The sequence below is a fragment of the Bacillus rossius genome, chromosome 3 (assembly GCF_032445375.1).
Source record: "Bacillus rossius redtenbacheri isolate Brsri chromosome 3, Brsri_v3, whole genome shotgun sequence".
Classification (NCBI taxonomy): domain Eukaryota; kingdom Metazoa; phylum Arthropoda; class Insecta; order Phasmatodea; family Bacillidae; genus Bacillus; species Bacillus rossius.
Window position 1 is genome coordinate 73,142,489 of NC_086332.1, and position 6,958 is coordinate 73,149,446.

The window sequence follows — 6,958 nt, forward strand, 5'->3', positions numbered from 1 at the left end:
AGTATTCTTTCCTAATATTACACTCGAGTTGGGTTTATAAATGTTGATGTCTGAATTCCTGTGAAGTCAGGTCATTACATGACACAATAAAATTGTTGAAAATTTTTTTTATAGTAAGAAATTATAAGATCTAAAAGATATTGACCAGGGAATTATCTACATGCAAATAAAAATGTAATACTCCCTTTTTATAATTAATATAATTATTTCACACGGCCCAGGAGCCACCCCTGTTTATGCACGTAGCTGTAGCTTGTCTACGCTCTTATTGGCCGCTGGTCGGTCGGTCGTACCACGTTGAAGGCTTTTTATACCAATTTTCGCGAAAGAAATGCCAACCATAATTTTGTATTCTCAATTCAGTTCTCGGTACGGGTGAGACGCCTTCCCTCCTCCCCCCCCCCCCCCCCCAAAAAAAAAAATCTGTGGGGTCTTCAACGGTCTGACATGCGCAGAAGATGATAAACAGTTCACCCAATCCTCGAGCCATGGTCGGCAAGAGGTCAGTGAGGCAACACAGGCTCGGCGCGTGTCGCAACCAACACGCCGCCGGCCTCTAGCCGCCGGCGGCGCTGCAGGTGGCTCGCTCTTGCGACACCCGAGCCGAGCCGATCACGCCCGACGCCACCCGAGGCCTGCCGCCTGGCGACCTTTCCCTCCCGACACCTTCCACGTGTATAGTCGCTCAGATAAAGGTTTCACAGGCCCTTTCCCGTCTAAAAAGGGCTTTTTTTTTCCCCTATGTATTCAAATTCTTCTCATGTGCTAACCTTATTTTCTGCATTTCAGGAAGCTGGCATACGTCGGGTGGGCGGCTCAGTTCTGTCCCCCACCACCAGGCCGTAGGCTGCGCTGCGACCCTGGCTACAAACCAGTAGCGCCCCGACTCATCCGTCATCACCCTGCATGACCCTCACCAAGTAGTGGTTTCACGGGCAATTTTAGTCCAGCCACTTATGCCTTTTTCACACCACGCGGTTGAACCGGATCGGTTGCCAGTTTCTACTCGGCGATTTCTTCCCGATCACTTATTGTTTACATGTTCGATTATGATGAATTTACTTAGTGAATAATTCTTGAGAGACCTTCATTGTTTAATCTAAAAAAAAAAAAAAAAGCAGTCGAAAGAATATTCAGCCAAAAAAACGCTGGGAAAGTTTCAGAAACAGATTGTGTGACATGGTGGGACGGCCGCGGAGATTTACAACTAATTACGTTAGGCACATATGCAGCATATTCCGTAAAAGAATATTCCAGTTATAAAATATAATAGTATCAACTGTAAGCGTTGTAGTGTGTTTGTTCAAGGTCACAGCTAAAGTGTACCTCAAAACTTTTTAGATAAGCGCATACGCGAATACTGCTTTGTTGTTTTCTCGCTAGCAGCGCGATAGAATGGCTCTTTCCCCAATTAGTAGAGTGTGAAACTTTATTTGACAACAGGATGGAACCCCTCCCCATTGGAATCTCTTTGTACGAGAGTGGTTGAACGTCCAAGTCCCAGGCCGTTGGGATTGGTCGTAATGTTCGAGACGACAGAGCTCTTTTTCGCTGGTCTCCACGTTCAACTGCAAAATGCCATGCGATTTTTTTTTCCTTTGTGGCTTTATAAAACATATTGTCTACATTCCGTCGCTACCTAATGATCTGCCAGAGTTGAGACACGCAAATTAAGAGGCTATTTATTGCTTCTTCCATTAATCCTGACTTGTTAACCGAAGTGTGGAAAGTAATTGGAATTTAGGTTAGATGTGTGCAATTTACCAAAGGTGCACATATTTAACATTTGGAAGAGAAAAGAACAACTAGGTTGGTTTACCTTTAATTTGACGTATGTTTATGTTGCAAATATTCTAAATAAAACTGTTATAAACTGGGACATTATTTTAGGGGCACCGTGCTCTTCGGTAAGCTGCTCGGGTCGTGGTCGTCGCGATGGGAGACGCACCACAACGCCGAAATACTACAACGCCGAAATACTACAACGCCGAACGTACAATAACGCCGAATACCATAACGCCGAATGTCAAAATTGACCACAACGCCGACAGGTAGAAAACTGCTGTGTATCACAACGCCGAAATACATTAACGCCGAAAAATGTCATTGCAGGACTGCCACAAAGGTTACGTTAGGTAAGGTTAGCACACAAATTCATTCAGTTGTTTTTCATTTTGCTCCTGTGGCCCCCCCCCCCCCCTTCTCCGCAAAATCAATTTTCGGCGTTGTGGTAATACGGCGTTGTGGTCAATTTGGACATTCGGCGTTATGGTATTCGGCGTTATTGTACGTTCGGCGTTGTGGTATTTCGGCGTTGTGGTAACGACCCGTCGCGATGCGTCGAGCGCGAGCGGCTCGAGGTCGGTATCGATAGGTCGACGCGTGTCTGAGGTCGCTCGCGGCCCGGAATGTGGCCGGCGGCGAGAGCCGGCCGCGCGCTGCGGGGGAAAGGTTGGAGTGCCGGGCGAAATGTCGCCCCGCCTCACCCCTCCTCCCCAGTCCTCCGCGGCCATCGCCCGCCGGGCCGCCTCGCGAGAGCGTTGACCAGTCTCGCTCCTTCCCCGAGCGTCATTCGCGCTGTGAATGTCGCCGCGCTCCGGCCGGCTCATCCGCAGGTCCTCAGCATCGCGATCCAGGGAGAAGTGGGGAGAGGGAAGAGACCATCTACACAGGGGCGTAACCAGGGGAGGGGGGGGGGGTTAGGGGTTAAAACACCCCCCCCCCCCTTAGCACCAAATCTTTAATTAATTTCTTTATCATTACTCAAAGAAATTTCATATAAAAATTAATAAAAATTTTAACATTACAATATTTAAATTTAAGTACCGCAAACTGCTCAAATAGCACTATTTTACACCTTAAAATCCAAATTTTCCCGGAGGAGGACCCCCGGACCCACCGCTTTAATACGGGAGGGGGGGGGGGGCGGCGGCATGCTTCTTAACACCCCCCATACACAAATCATGGCTACGCCACTGCATCTACATACCTCCCGCTCCGCCTTTACATTCTTTTATTGAATCGTGCCAATGCATATTTTCCTTTATAAACTACGCCACGTAGGTATGTATTATTTCATAGTTTTTCAACATGCGGTGATTTTAAATAAGAACTTTTCTTTTAACAAAGACAATACAAACATAGGAAATTATCTATGATCATAGAATCATACGAAATGCATCATGCTACTAAGGCCCTGCAGATAATCCTGGCTAGATAAAGAGAAACTAAGGGGCAACTAATTCTGTTGGACCCTCACCATAAAATAATGTACTATTTTTTTTAGAAAAGAATAATTTAGAAGAAAAAAATAGGCTAAACGCTTAACCGAGGCTGTAAATGTAAACGTGATGTGATAAAATTGTCATAATTTATAAGATTTCCAGTAGTTTTAATTAATTATATAATTGTTATTTTTGTCGTACTATCAGGTTAAACACAAAAACATAAGCATAAAACTTTTTTCGGAAATATTCCTGGTGCCGAGGCTCCGAGGATTTTGTTTTCCACCTGCCCCCCCCCCCCCCCCCCCCCCCAACCCGAAATGCGACAACCATGTTTATATGAACTACTTTAAAAATCTACGTTGAAAAATAAAACACTGCCTGTAAGCAGTGGCGGATAAAACATCGACTTCTACAAGCCATGTAGGATGAGTGATAAGGGGGGGGGGGGGGGGGAGGTGTGCACCAGAAATATTCTACATATACCTCCTCACCCACCTCAATAAAGTCGGATAAAACGGTGAGGTTTACTTAGAAAAAATTTTGAAATTTTAACTGTTAAATTCAATTTCCCAGCCATATGAATATCATTTACTATTTTATAAATCTTATATTAAAAATAAATATCGATTGGGACTACATAAATTATACAACAGAATGACAGTTCAGTTATTACTACGGTATTGAGCTTAATTGCCTTAATATCGATGTACAAATAATTTAGAGTTTAGATCCAGCCTAATTTATTAATAATTATACATCCATCTTTGATGAGTATTGCTAATAAAAATAGCCCAATAATTACTTTAAAAGTCATTTCATCTAGTACACTTTTCACCCTTCTGGAAAAGGATCATGGAAAGTTTTGTGGGAGGTCGGGAGGTGAGTGCCCCTGTGTAGAATCCGCCTCTGCAGGTAAGGTGGGAATGAAAGACCGTGATTCCGCTCTTAATATGCGCATACCCAATTAGGATGGCATTGCTTGGCAGTGATTCTAGAAATCAACATTTTGAGGGCCGCACACACGCTCACTTATTCTGGCAGTCTTCCATGTGTGGTTATGTCTGAAGGACCACCGGGGTGGTTTCTGAAACCTCGCGTGGTCAGGAAGATGGGGGTGGCTATTTTGGAATCAGATAAATCAGTAAAATTCCTATTGTTTTTACATTAATTGTGCTTAATTTCATTTATGTGCACCATCGTTATGCTTTAATGGATTAAAAAGGGGGGGGGGGGATGGTGTGATTTTTCAAAATCTCACGTAGGCAGTGACCTTGCAATTTTTTCTAAATTATGTGTCGAACAATTATTTTCTTCTTATTTTGAATATCATGTGCTCAAATTTTCATCAAGTAGTGTCAAAGTTCTGTTTTAAGGGGTGGGAACGGGGGATGAGGGTGATTTTTCAAAATTTCACGCAGTCAGTGACCTTTCTCGTGATCGAAGGTCAAGTGTGCAAAGTTTCAACTGACTCGAATGAACGATGCGTGAACGCATAGAAGACGAACAAACAAACATTAATTTTTATATATAAGATAAAGATTTACCCCTTTGGCAATTTTCACCACCACCTTTATGACTTTTTATAGACATTCGTTTGATTTATTTGACAGTTTTAATTGACTAAGACATATTTGTTGGCGAATTGATACTGTACCAGTTTTCACCATGCTTTATCCGGGACTCGAACCAGCGCTATAGAGGTCAAGCAACAACCACGACAGATTTCGACTGGAGAGAAACACTTGCAATACACGAACGATAATTTCGTTTCTAGCGTTTGATTCGCACGATAACCTCGCTTCTATTCTAAAGTACGACCGACAACCCAATTCGTTAGGAGCGTGATCACACGGGTGAGCTGAAGTTGTATGTTACGTTTCGTCGGGGCAAGACTAAGTCCAACGAGATTAAGTCAAATTTTAATGTTGGTGGCCTTAAATGGCAGACAGCTAATACTAACGTTACCAGACCGGGAACAGGATATGAAAATTTCTTGCACCCGTGGAGAGAATCGAACTATCACACTCGATCATTAAGCAGGATATAAAGCCAGGTTAAAAATATATATATCTTATATATAAAATTCTCGTGTCACAGTTTTCGTTGCCATACTCCTCCGAAACGGCTTGACCGATTTTGATGAAATTTTTTGTGCTTATCCGGTATCTATGAGAATCGGCCAACATCTATTTTTCATCCCCCTAAATGTTGCACTAAATTTTTTTTTATTTTTTAGACAAAATTTTTAATTTCTATTTTTGGTAGGAAATCACCATGGCAACGGCTGTTGCTTTGTTGATTCTTCATTCGTTTCTATGGCAACGACTATTTCATTGATAGTGCAGTCCTCATCACCGTTGAAATTTTGCGGGTACTTTAAATATCAAAAATTGCCCCCTTTTTTTTTTCAAGTATATATATTTTACAGACTTGAAACTTGAAACTTCACAGTAATGTTCCTTATGTTACGCAGGATGACATTTTCCGAAAATTAGATCCCATGGGTGGTTAAAACAAGGCAACAGGATTTTGCATTGTTCATGCCTTCTGCTTCTCCATGGCAACGGGCATCGCGCGGCAGTGGCGTACCCACAAGGAGGGGCATGTATAATGAGCGGCGCAAGAGTGATCTGCCTGTAGACTGCCGTAGCGAAGTACGGGTACATCAGTTGTACGTTGCGTGCACGAGTCGGGAAACCATCGGTGCTATTCATTTTCTCTCCGGTATATTATACAGCATTGTAATAAATTTTCACTGAATTTTTTTTATTTACCATTACTGTAAATGGGAGATGTGGCTTAATTTTTTTCCATTAGTATAGTCGTGCGAAGCCGGGTCGGGCAGCTAGTATGTATATATATTTCTCTATCCTCCGGTAATGAATACCAACATGAGCTTCTATGACATGATCGTATCTCTAATTTGCGCAAAAAAAAACAGGTGAGGTTATTAAAGAATATTTACGTGAAACTTTAAAAAATATATACTGGTTTACGGAAAACGAAAACTGCGAAAATGTTACTTAATGTAATTTAAGTGCATTCATTTCAAAACAAGAAAAAAAAAAGTTGTCATGATTTGCCGTGACCAGGATTCGAACCTGGGTTATTGCGGCCACAACGCAATGTACTTACCACTATACGATCACGGCTACCAAGACAAGATGGCTCCGAGATTACATTTTAAGGTATATCATTGAAATAAATATGTATTTAAATAAAATACATTAACATGCTATTGATTATTGTAATGATATATCGTAAATGGAAAATTGGTAACTATTTGAGAATAAAATGGTCCTTTAATAAATTGCATTGCAGTTTTTTTTTTATTTTATTACTTTACCTCAAGAGAGAATTAAAAAAAAAAACTGTCTGCGACGTAAATTCAAGTTTTTAATACACAATCCCGAATTAAATTATCGTATCGTAAATGAAAAAAAAATATTTTTACTGTAATATATTTGATTTATTTTACTCCGTTATTATTATTTTTTACGTGAATCACACTCTTAAAGAGTGTGTAATGAAAACGTTCATAAAATTTGACTCAAAATAAGTAGGTATCAATGTTGCTCATTTCTCAACCTTTATGTGCATGGCATCAAATCATGTTTGTTAAGTTACACAGACCACGAGGTTGTTTTCAATCTCTATGCCTGGGAGCGAATGATTTTGTCGAGCCCCAACGCCCATCTCGATCGCTTAATGTAGGCTACAACTTTTCCAAC

The 6,958-nt window shown here is 41.4% G+C and overlaps 1 non-coding gene across 1 annotated transcript; it reads right to left on the reverse strand.

The window, feature by feature from the left end:
* Positions 1-6,307: 6,307 nt before the first annotated feature.
* Trnah-gug (transfer RNA histidin (anticodon GUG)) lies at positions 6,308-6,379 on the reverse strand. The gene has a single exon. It is a non-coding gene; the product is annotated as a tRNA-His (tRNA).
* Between the last annotated feature and the right edge of the window lie 579 nt (positions 6,380-6,958).